The sequence below is a fragment of the Centruroides vittatus genome, unplaced genomic scaffold (genome assembly GCF_030686945.1).
Source record: "Centruroides vittatus isolate TY-2023 unplaced genomic scaffold, ASM3068694v2 contig_1408, whole genome shotgun sequence".
Lineage (NCBI taxonomy): Eukaryota > Metazoa > Arthropoda > Arachnida > Scorpiones > Buthidae > Centruroides > Centruroides vittatus.
Window position 1 is genome coordinate 897,914 of NW_027120884.1, and position 13,904 is coordinate 911,817.

The 13,904-nt window shown below is 23.7% G+C and overlaps 1 protein-coding gene across 2 annotated transcripts in view; it reads right to left on the reverse strand.

Moving 5' to 3' along the window:
* Nucleotides 1-11,821, reverse strand: part of LOC136968176 (gamma-aminobutyric acid receptor alpha-like) — a 53,499-nt gene extending 41,678 nt beyond the window's left edge. For both annotated transcript variants that reach the window (XM_067262149.1, XM_067262148.1), the window contains exon 1: nucleotides 11,546-11,821. The gene's annotated coding sequence lies outside the window, so the exon portion shown is untranslated. The remainder of the gene's footprint in view (nucleotides 1-11,545) is intronic.
* Between the last annotated feature and the right edge of the window lie 2,083 nt (nucleotides 11,822-13,904).

Here is a 13,904-nt window from a genome sequence, read left to right on the forward strand (position 1 = left end):
TATAAAGAAAAAAAATTATTTTTAATGAATTTAATTATTTAAAATTATTTCTAAAGATAAATTGTACGTTGAGAATATTTTTGTTTTCGAAGAATTAAGTGATAAGACACGAAAGGAAATAATTATTTGTCATCTGTTCAAAAGTCTTTACTCGCTAAATTTATTAAAATGCACGAGTAAATAAAATAAAATATAAAAAAATAATCAAAAATTTAGTTTATGAATATAAAAAATGTTAGAAAAAAAATTACATTTAAAAAGTATAAAATAAAAAATGATTGAAGTGACTATTCTGTAAGTCGTCTTGCCCCCTTTCTCCTTCATTGTATTGTATTTTATCACGTGTTTAGAAATTAATAGAATTAAAAATAATGTTTTAAAATTAATTAATTAAGCTCTTCGTTTATATTTTTTTACAGAATAGTAATGTTTATGTTTATGTATTACATAAATATACATTGAAAGGTATTGCATGAAAATTGTATATGTTGCATTTTATACGATATTCAAGAATTTATATATATTTTATGTTATAAATATTTCATAAACCGTATAATATAGTGTATTCTATATTCTGCTTTCAAATATTTACATATATATTTTATTTGCTACATTTTATGTTATATATGCTAATATTATATAATACGTGGATTTATTACATAAACTGTAGTTAGTAAAATCATGTGAGTTCTGTGAACTTTAACAATACACAAGATTTTGTAGTGTAGGTTAATTAGTATTTATAAAAAAATAAAAATTATGATAAAGTGGTTAATGCTCTTTAATTCTGGATCTGGTAATATTCATTTTTACTTTATAATTTTGTGTAAACAATGAATCATTTTTGTTCATTCCCCCATATACGTTAATGTGGGTGGTGCATATATGAGTTACACTACCCACATTACCACAAAAGTCTATCTCAGATATTGAATACACTCTCCACTAGCATAGTTATAGTTTTATAAAACTAGAACTCCTTTATAAGTAATCTACCTCATCATATTTTATATTATATTTAAAAAATAGTTCAATAAAGTATTGTTACACATGAAAATAATCGTCGACTAGTCAATAATAAATATTTATATAAGTTTTATTTATTAATTCAGTTATACATTACACACCTATAAATTGAGTAATTAAAATTAATTGAGTATTACGTAAGGAACATTAATTTAGAGTCCAATTTTCACACGTTTCCATTAGATTTTATTTCATTCCACAATTCAATATTGACATTTTCTTTGCAGATTTTATACAGAGAAGATGATATTGATGTATCTTAATCGATTAAAGAGTAAAATATTGCTAAAAATGTACCGCGGTTTAGCTCTGTTAATAAATAAATTTAAAGATTTTTCTTCGAAATTAAGTCAATTTTATTAAATTTTTTCTCTTCTATTCATCGTAAATTTAAAAAAATTTAATTTAATTATAATATTAATGCTTGTTCACTTCTAAATTAAGACCGAATAAGCAAGAATAATTAAACACGAGATAGGAAATTAGTTAAGAATGGAGAAAGTTTGATTGTGAACTGTTTTGACAATTTGATAAATGGAAATGTTTCTGAACCTTCTAGATGATCATCTCCCCTTTTAGAAAGCCCGTATTGAAAGATAATAACATTATTCTTGAATATAGTTGGCTAACCTCCCGGGGATCGCGAACCACTGATTGGAAACTGTATATATTAATCTCGTATATTAAATGAATTCAAATGAAGATTACGTACGCAATCATACTTTAATAAGGTTATTTAATGTAGTCACTCTTAATTAATTCTATATTTAATCACACATTATCATTAAACCTACTTTTTTTTAAATATATAAAAGAAAAAAATCATTAAATAGTTAAATGACGATAAGGATTTTAATAATAAAAAAAATGATAATAAATAAATAGAAACATTATAATTTTTACGAAAATTACGGATGTTATTCTTAGAAAATAGATTTTACTTAAAATAAAAAATTAATTTTTTAATAAATAAAGTTATTTATATATATTTTACTGTATAATCTAATAATAACTTAACGAAAAAATTTGAAAATTAATAACAAAATATATTGCATAATAATATTTTAAGCTTTAATAAGACATCACTTATGACATTTTAAATCACTTTATTTTCGCTTTTCAATTTTCTTTGAATATATTTTTTATGTATAAAAGAATACAGACAATAGGACGCCTAAAATTGGACTTGTTTCAAAATTTTCCTTTCTGACCCGGTTAGCAGAATACACTTTTTTTGACAGAAAAACCAAATCCTATACACGGGAACACGAGAATAGTTTCTTTAGAAACAGCTTTTTTTATTTTATTTTATTTTATTTTATTTATTTATTATTTTTTACAAGAAAGAAAGGAGGGAAAAAAACTTTTTCCTACTCCAACAACCTTCTAAAAATTTTTAAAATCTTACATTAAAATACATCCTTTGATTAAAATTCTTTTACTTTCTTCTCATATTGTTCACGTTCTTTTATAGTAAATCTATTGTTTACCCTTCTCTTTAAACAATTCTAATATTTGTTTATAAAGAAATTCAAATAAAATAAAACCTCAACATCAATTTTTTTAAAGAATTTTAAAACTGATACAACGATTTAAGAGCGAATCTTTATGATAAATAATTCCATAAAAAATAAAGGAAAAAAAAAAAAGTTTAAATCTTATGTAAAGAGAAGGAAATCGGTACTTCAATATCTTTCTAAATGAGAATTTAGAAACAATTTTTTTGAATATGACAGAAACGATATGAATAAATCAAATATTCTTTCTTTCATCAAATTACATATTCAGGAAATCTTTGATAGAATTACTTGAATGCAAATAATTTCACAATTTCGAGTCCATCAACGCTTAATCCTATCTCCGATATCATTTAGGAAGTAGTTTTTTTCTTCTAGTTATTTTTATATGTTTATAACGGAAAATACAGTATATATTTGTTAAAGAAGTTAACGAAAAAAATCATAAATTTATTGTCCATTTTCGAGGGGGTTTTGAGAATGTTCATTCGAGTAAACGTTCCAAAATCATTGATCTTTCTTTACTTTCAGTATGATATATATGGTGTAACTATTGGCACTATTGTCTAAAAATACTTCGAAAAAGTTTTTGATAAAATTAAGTAAATTTTTTCAAAAAATTAGTTTTTCTATGTATAAAAAAAGCCTTGAGAGTCGAACAATTTTTACTTTCCCAGCTGCTATGTATACAGTTATAACACGGAGAAGTATTTTAATTGTGTGAAATTTGACCCCCCCCGGGATTTTTTCAAATCTCGACGTTTTGAAACCCTCTGAACCCAAAAAGTGACAAAAATCAGGAAAAAATGCCTTAGATAGGTATATATGTATGTTTGTGTGTTGAAATGTATTTAGTTTAATATCTCAGGATGAGATAAAGATTGAGTAACGAAATTTGGCATCATGACTTGTATATAAAGGGCATTGATGCTATTAAATTTTGGTGGCTACAGTTCGATGGAGTAGGGAGATAGACGCGAAGACGTATCACATCTCGAGTAGGGTCGGACTTAATGAAAATGTTACTAATTATTTTCATTTATAATTGTTTTAAAAACTCATCTCTACCCTTACAATTAACCCTTTTTGTTTTTTTAATAATAATTAATAATATAAAAGTTATTTTTAATAAAATCTCGTAATAAAATGTAACACACAATTTTAACTTTGTGCTAATGTGTTCCTGACACAAATACTTACAAGTCCGTATATATATGTAACGAAATCATTTAAATTTATGTTTAGATTTTATTAAGTTAAATATATTCAAAAACAGCATATATCCCTCATATATAACTCGAGAAAATTTATCACGAAACAAGAAAATTCTTATAACGTGTCACACTCCAAGTGAATATACTTCAATATAATTTACAGCGTGATACATGTTGATGTCTTTACAAGTAAAATCTCTCTCGTAATACTGTTATTTACTGTTTTATTTCTTTAAAAATATCCCGACTGAAAGTGTGCTTTTAGCTAAATCATTCAAAAACAATTTGAAATTTATAACTGGAATAATTTTTACCATTCGCTCCTTCAGAATTCACGCTTCGAAAAATGGAAAATGTGGGGGAAAAATCTGCATTTTTACTTTTTTTGATGTTATATAACAGACGGAAAGTATTACGATCCGTCAAAAAAAAATGACCCCCTCCCAAGATTTTTACATTTTTAAAATTAATTGTAAATTCTGCGCTGCACCGATGCACCTCTGCACATGATTCACATCGGCAATTTAGGGCCTAGATATAAATTTCAATATTCTTACTACAGTAATGAGTTTATACAAGATCGGTTTAGGGCCCTCAGATGGTGGGGTTGGTGGGCCCCAGGCAATTGCCCTTTTTGTACATAGGATAATGTGCTACTGATTTGTATGTATGGATGTTTTTAGGAAACACAATTTTTTCATCCTATTTGAAACTTAATAACTACCGTTCTATTGAGAGAAAATGTTTAAAATTTTGCAAGGAGATCTATGTGTTAGGGTAAAATTTTTCTAGAAATTTTCAGGAAAATCGGACTATTGATTCGGGAGATATGGTACACTCCCTTAATATGTCCCAAACCAATCTGAAAACTTAAATGTAATTGTAGCAATTATTAGTGATGAAAACAAATAAAGAATGCCCGGAAAGTCCAGCAACAACGTTACCAGCTCTATTGAATGTTATATCTCGAAATAGTCAAATAACAACATGTTATAAATGAAAATTATTCAAATTTTCATAAATGTTAAATCATATTTTATTTGAAAATTCGCCTAACTGTTTAGAAAAAATATTTTTGCTCTTAGCATCTTATTATTATTTTTTTTAAGAAAATATTTATTGAATTGAGTTTATTATAACTCGAGGATACAATTTTAAAGATTTGTAATGAATAAATAAATTTCTTTCGTGAATATAAAATAAATAAAAGTATTCTTTATTAGAAATAATCTGAATCATTTCATAAAACACATGTCCAGAAATATTTTAATATCGCGTATTATAAAAAATTTAATTATTATTTTTATTCCGTGTAAACACATCAAATTAATTTTCTAATTTTAGAAAAATATGTTTATCAGCCTATATATATAAAACTACATTAAATGATAATGCCTTTGAATTATGACCATTAATTGAAACATAAGAAATGCTATTAATTAGGGGTTATTTTGTATAAATTCCGAGAACAAACGTTCCTGAAAAATGACTGCCATTTACAGATGGCCGTTGATTAGAGGTTGTCTTGCATGCATTTGAAAAAGAAACGTTCCTTAAGAAGTGGTCGTTATTGGAGGTTCGACTGTATTTAAAAATTAAGTACTTTATTAATAAACATGATAAATATTTTGATTTATTATTAACGATTAATTATATATAATATTTATATATTTAAATATATAAATATATATATATATAAATATTAAATATATATATTTATATATTTAACGTTTAAATTTTATTAATAAAGTCACTATACGAAAACAAAACACAGTATATACAAATATAATGATTAATATTTTATTCAGGAAAAAATTTATTACTTAAAATAAAACAAAAATAAACATTTAGTAAAGTTCGTGCGCCTATTTATTTATTTATTTTATATTTAAAACAATTTATTTATAACTAATTCGAGAAATAATTCAATTTTCTAAAAAAGAAGACAATTTATTTTTACTTTTTCGAAAATTTTGTAGAATTAAATCCGAAAATGCACATCAAAATTTACATTTTTTGTGTTTTTTTTTATAAGATAATATTTTTATAAATTATCAATTTATTTTTTTTAAATTAATAAAGTTAAATGTAATAAAATTTGAAATTTATTTATTTATGTGTTAATATAGATAGAATATTCATTAAATGTTAATAATTGGTAGGTAATAAGAAACTAATTACCTAATGATATAATTTATGATAATGAAAATCCATATCAGAACAATTCTAATTGATAATAATACGCACGAAATTCTCGTATAACAAATTTATTTAAGCCGTAAATTTTAAGATTTTTATTAAAATTCGATATTATAAAGTCAATTTAATTTGATTGAAAGTTAAATTTAAACATTTTATTTTGGATTTTACATTAAGTTGATTGAAGAAGACAAAAAATTTACAAGTCTAAGCACTTAACAATGCATACACTACTCGAAGGGGATAGAATTTTATTTTATTTTGAAAAACAATAGTTGGGTATTTTGTTTTATTAAATTTACTATTTAATAATATATAATTGTTAAAATTTTTAAATTTTTAAATAATTTATAATATAAAATTTATTATTAAAATTGTAATTATGAAGCTTTAATGTGTATATACATATACACTTCCGAATAGCGGATATCTCTACTTAATGGACATTGTTACAATCTATTATATTTACCTCTAAATAGCGGACAAACTTCTCGGTTTTTACGGTGTCCGCTATTCGGAGGTTAAATTGTATATACACTTTAAAGCTTCGTAATTACAATTTTTACAATACAATACAGGTATATACAATAAATTTTGAGAGATATTTTGGTAAAAAATGTAGAAAAAAAAGCTTGAATTATAATTTTACAACAGAATTTTCATGGAAACGACTTTAGACGGAAGGCTCCTGAAAGAGTAAAAGCAAAGTATTGCAATTATTACCTTAAATACGGGGAAAATAGAACATTTTTTAAATGAAAACGATGTTTAGAGCGCAAACATTTTCTTGAATAAGAAGATAAGTGTCCTCTTGCTAACATCGATTGAAAGTTAATCCAAGTCCCGCTATTGGACAAGAACTAGAAGACGATTTTTCTTAGCAATTTGTAAACGTAAGCATTTTAAAATTGATTCGATGACGGAAAACATTATTGTTAATTCCGACTTATCTGATAAAAGTATCATTAACTTAAATATAAATGGATATTATCTTTCTAATTGAGAATAAATTCGTGTTAGAGGTTTGTTAATTTAACTCGATTAATATAAAATTCGCCAATTATAAAGCGCAACACGACATACACTACTAAAGACTAGTGTAAGGTAAGGTGATTAATAATAGTACATAAAATTGGGATATTGTTCTTGATAAAAATAAAAGAAGAAATCGTCGCAGCATTTCAACTTTATAGAAGCAGATCCATTGTTGAAAGAATGAAGAATGAATGGAAAGGATGAGATTAAATGATTCGGATATTTGAAGTAAATTGAAGAAGAAACGATACTAAGAAAAACCTTAAAAATAAAAGAAAAAAGGACCGCCAAGGAGACTTATAAAAATATGAAAGGAAAATATAAGAAATAAAACAGAAGATTGAGAAATAAATTGTAAGATTCCGTTACTGTTGAGCTGTCAAAATAAGGTGGAAAGGATTTACTAAACTGTTTTATAATAGTCTAAATAATAGAAGATTACTTATCGTGTTATGTTGACTTCTTATTTTGAAAAAAAAATATATAATAATTCAATACTTTAATATATATATTTATACAGTGAATTTCTTATATTTCCTTTTGTGCTTTAAAAATATTTTAATTATTACTTATAAATAACAAAAATATGTATGAATTTATTAAGATATTTAAAAAGTAAGTGTGAAATTTTGAAAAAATTATTATTAAATATAATAAAATTTTCTTATATTAAATAAGTGTTTAATTATAAACCAATGTTTAATTACCTAAGTGTTTAATTATAACACAATTTTAAAAAGTGTGTATCCTTTATTACACAAATTCCTGTATTTACTATTAATTCTTTGTAGCCTATAGGAGTAACAATATTATCTATTTTTTCAAAAATATTCGTATTATTTGCCTAAAATTAAATACATTAATTTAAGATAATAAAACTGAATAAAGATCTATGTTAAGATGAAGCTGGTGTATAAGATGGAGTTTTTATAGATCAGAAAAGAACCACATCCCTTTAACAGAAAATCATGGGTTCAGTTCATATCAGAATTAGTTTTTATAGATTAATAAATTATAATTTTTTCAAATAAATATGTTCTTAATAACAAAGCTTATGCTTTCTATGTTATGATGAAGCTGATTAATAATATATAACATCTATATATTGGAAAAGAATCACGTTCTTTAAGAGAAATTATGGGTTCGCATCCTATCAGAATTAGTTTCTGTATAAATTACGATTTCTTTCCTTCATGAATATGAAGTTAATAATAAAATTTAATGATTTATACGTTATTTATTAACCAAATTATTCATTCATCTATCCTATATTAGAAATTTATATGAGACTTTGATGAAAAGTAAAATAACAAATGTCCTGTTTAAAGATTTGTGATTTCACTCATGAATAATACACACCATGCAATTAAAGTTATAATTAAACAATGTCAAATCAACATTTTAAATCGGATTTATCTCTGACATTTGAATTATTTACGTCGTCAATACAATAGAAATTTGATATTTTCTGATTGTCGTAATTAAGAAGTGACTATACCTTATAACAATTAATAATAATTATAAACTTAATTATAGCGTCATTATCATTATCAATATATTATAATTATATTGTTATTTGAGTGTTGTTTACTCCATATTTGAATGTGCCCTTCTATTGTTTCTCGTGATTTTTATTGAGCTAAAATATTGAAAAATATAAAATAGAAATTCACTTTATAGGAAATTCTTCAGATATAAAAGCAATAATATAGATTCAGTTGTCCGTATAGATCAGTATTAAAAGATGATATCTAGAAAATATTTCGAGAATATCATCTCTTTAATACTTATTTATTTATTGTGTAAAACTTTTATTCTTAATTTCAATATTTAATATGAATTCTTAAGTTTATAATCTTTTATTGGCAGGCAGATATACAAAAAACATTTTATTTTTAGTGTAAAGTTTTTAAAGTTTAAGGGACCTTTTACGTTACAGCTATAAACAAAACATTAAATATAGTTTATAAATCATATTTTCACAAACTTAGACAGAAGAAATGTGTTTTGATTGCAAGATGTGGACTGAACCCACGTCTATTAACATAAGGAGCGATTTCAGTTCGTGTCTGGCAATCAAAACCCATCTCTATCTATCTGATTCTTAGTTTATTTTTTCAAATGTACATATGAATTTATAATTTCATATACTAATCAAGTATTCATTCATAATCATGATATATATATATATATAGAATTTATGTTGAGTGTGTTTACTAAAAACACACTGCTATATCAATATTTTTTTATATCTTATTCTATAAGTTAATTTGCTTTATGATTTTTGTGATATATTTTTCTTATTTTTATGCTGATTAAATATAATTTTGTAAGTGTTCTAGATACGTTTACCCAATCTAGAATAAATGCTAAACATTCCACGAAGTTGAAAGCACAACTAACGCTACAATACGAATGATTTGCTTCAGTTAACAGTCCTTGTATAATAAAAGGATGGTAAACTATACCATATTTATTTTAAACTTTACAGTTACTATATTTTATATTAAATATTATTATATAAACTTTATAAATCTACGAATATAATGTATATAAAATAAAGTCTTTTTACAAGAATTTACTCTGAATTCTTATAACACTAAAGTAAACTTTTTCCAAGTTAACTAATATTATCCAATATCAAACAAATATTTTGAATAAATACATAAAGCACTAAGTAGTATCCAATAATATAGATATTTAGTTTTCTAAATTTATCTTGTAATATTTAAAAAACATGTTTTATAATATAAGGAAATAGATATTTATTTAGGTACACACGAGTTACAAATTCAAATACTTATTCAATCAATGTCATCTGTATATCAGCTGAAAGTAGACAGATTTTTTTTTAAGAAAAAATACTGAAAATCCCAATGGATAGACCACTCTAGAGAATATCAAAAGTGCGACGTAACTACTAAAAAAATAAGAAAAAAAGTATATAAGATTCTTGAAAGATGTATTGATTGCTCCATAAGAAAGAACTGGTTATATACTTTATCACTAATTCATTCATTAATATATATTACAAATTATGATTTTATAGTTAATAAAAGAATAAATATTAAATATATAAATGATTTAATAATATTTCGACAATAAAATTTCCTAAAAGAAATCATTTTTAAGTTAATAAAACACATTTTATTATAGATGACACTTTAATGGAATGCTAAATAAATTATTAATTCCAATATTCTTAACCCACTTTTCTGTAATAAATTTAATGATAAATATTGTTTATTTTGTTTTTTTATATTATTATAAATTATTATTAAGAAAATTTATGTTTATAGAAGCATGAAAATTGTATAAAAAACAGTAAATTCTAAAGTGTTGTAGATATAATCTTAATATGGCTTTAGCAATCAATCAATACGACAAATGCTTCGGACACCTTATTCGAATTGTATGAGATCGTGTCAGGTACAAGTAAACCGCTTCTCTTTGACTAGCCGAATCTCTATCCATTAATTGGCTCCTATTCCTTGTGAGCACACCGCAGAAACCCTCACCAACGTCACAAGTTATCCCATTTTTTTTCTTTATTGTATCTAGTTATACACAATGACTCGTGATAATTTTTAAAACTCCATTGACTCTAAAGTGGATAATCACATTTTGTTCCATTATAAGCACAGCTGTACACCTAAAATTGTATATTCATGCTATACTTTACTAGAAATTTGTGATTAAAAGTTGATAATTCCTACTTCCACTAAACAGATGTCAATTCTTATGAATAAATTTAGATTTAAAATTCAATAATAAATTTTTGGATAATTCCCAATTTAAGAAATTTTATATTAGAAAAAAAATACTTATTTATTAAGTGATTATCTAGTAGAAAATATATACATTTTATAGCCTTTAGATATATAGAAAACTTCATTACAAGTAAGAAAATTACTTTTTTTCGAAATACATTAATATTCTATTATCTAAAAGTACCAAAAATGCTATGCTTAAATAAATTTTTACCAATTTTAACATAATATATCGAATAATTTAGTTACAAACATTAAAGCAGTTTAAGACTTTTTTTTTTGTGTGTGTATTTCTTATTTATAGAAGATATTTTTTGAATTTTATCAATGATAAGGAACTAGAAAAACTTCTATTCTTGGTCATAAACCATTAAAGTCGAACGTATAACATTACATTTTAAAGTTTCTGAATTTTTTTAGATCGAATGATTAGAAGAACGTTAGAATGATGATGATGTCTAATAAGAGAAAAAATAATAATTCTCTCGTTTCTACGCTAAACAGAACTTATCTAAATCGAATATTTAAAAAATATTTGTTATAAAAAAATCTCTTTGTTTCGATTGTTATCGATAGAAAAAAAATCCGTTTAATTTATTAAAATTAAAATCTTCGATCACCTGTTTGTACTTAATTAACTCGCGGAGTACTTTAACAGCAACTACACAACTCTATTATTATTTTGAATGATTAATTAATAAAATTTAATTACTAAATTTTAATTTTTATATATACGTAATATATAAAGAAGATAAAGGAAATTTATTAAAGTTTACTTACTCACCCTTGTCATTGCAACATACACTTATCCAACATCTTTGTATTCATGTGGTATTTTCGCACGAGTTCACGTATAAACCGCAAAATATGATTGCGTTAAATGTCATTTTATAAATAAAAATATGATTATTCCGAAGTAAAATATTCAGCAGCATCTATATTAATCTTAAAGTAAAGCATCCTCCGTCTTCTCACACATCTATCGCACACTGCCGACAAGAGTCGACTGCATGTCCCTATAGAGGACGCTACAGAAACTTTCCAACATTCTTGTCTCGTGCAGTAGCACGTCCCCTCCTCTCCTTGCTCACCACAGCAAAAACTAATGCAGAATATATTTCTTATACCCTAAACAAATCGCCAAAATTCACTTCGTTATGTGATCCTGTCCTAACCAAATTGACAAAATAATAATAATAATAAAATTTAATTACGAAGAATTCTTTTACACGTCTAATAAATTTATCAATTAAACTTTATTTGTAACTTATTAAATAGGGTGACATCGACTAAATCTGGTTCCGTGTCGCATAGACATCATCCGAATAATTGATTAACTTGGAAAAACTTAATTAAACATTCTTTTAAGCTTCAATAGTTTAATTAAAATTAATCGATATTTAGAATATTTATGAAGTCAATTTTTATCATAAACACAAAATTAACAATTGTTTAATTACAATTTTACGTCTACTTTATAAATCTTTTATGGAAATTTAAATGATTTTAAAAATTCTTGGAATTTTCAAGAATTTTTACAAACAACTTTATCTAAAAAATTCTATCTTCAACCGATTTTAGGCTTCCACATTTAGATAAATTTACATACTTTACAAGCCTTTAATTGATCTAAACACACATAAAATTTTTACAGCCAATTTTCTAAATGATCTGTAAAGATTTTATTATATCCTGTATCCGGTTTGAGTACGTTTATTAAATTGTAGAATATTTTTAAAAAACTAATATTACTCGAAATGTTTGAAAGAAAATCTAAATATATATCTATATATATATTTTAATTTTTTAAATTTATTCGATAGTAAACGTTTCGGTGTCATTTAAAGTATTATAATTAATGTGTTCAAGTTGGCAATAATAATAGAGTGACTAATTTGGCATACATGCCAATGACACAACAACTCATCAGTACCTCCCACTTTGAACTTGTTAATGATCTATCTTTGTCTATTAATGAACTTTCTCAATATTGAATAGGCTTCTACGGAGAATTTTCTCAGTGTTTAACGTATAACACGCACTTCACGTACTTATTTTTACAATTTTTATGATGTTTTGTATCCAAAATATGAGAGGATTTATCTAAAGAAAGGCGATTGACAATAATGGAAATGTGACGGAAACAGTTAGAAGAAAACGATAAAAAAAATTTTTGAAGGATGCCATAAAAATTAAAATCATTTTATATTAAATAAAGATAATGATTCTTGACGATTGTTCATTTGAAAAATTTTATATTTGCATATTTAAATTCCATAAATTTTAATTCTCCAACCTGCATTTACGTCTAAAAATATTTATTTTTACATGTTGAAATCTAAAAAATCGGTATGACGAGTTCGTTTTTCGGAGGTTAAATATATTAAAAATTAACTTTAAATAATGATGATGATGATGATAAATTACTTAAACAGGAAAATTTTAATTAATAAATTGTAGTTAAATTGTGATTTAAATTATTATTTAAGAAATTCTTTATCGATAGAACAAATAAAATAGTAATTTAAACAGTAAAAAATAAGTGAATAATATAATATAAAATTATATTAAATATTTATATGTAAAAGAATGAATATATTATAGTATACATTTTCATATATTTTGGAATAAAAATGTTGTAATTCTCAGTTAAAATATGATTAAAATGAGAAAATAATTTCTCATTTTAAATAAAGTTTTTTTAACATTTACATGAATTCTCTTCTTTTAAATTATAAAATATTGATATTATTTAGAAAGAATTCTATTTAAAAATAATTACTTAAAAGTTTAAATATGCAAATTGTAAATTTATTTTAAAAATTGAAATAAATTTTTATTGATATAAACATAAATAAGTCTATTTTAAAATATTCTTAATAATAGATGTAATAATAAAATATAAATAAAATTATATTATTCGATTGTTTACTCGATACAAAGATTTTGCATATACACTTTCTTAAAATACAAAATAATTTTAAAATGTGTATAAAATCTTTAATAAACATTTGAAAAAGTTATTAAAGTGTCTTAAAACGTAAAAATTTAATATTTTTTATATTTTATACGTGGCTTTGATTATAATTAAATATGAAAAGAAATATTTTTATTGAAATTATTATTGATAATTCTTTTTAAGA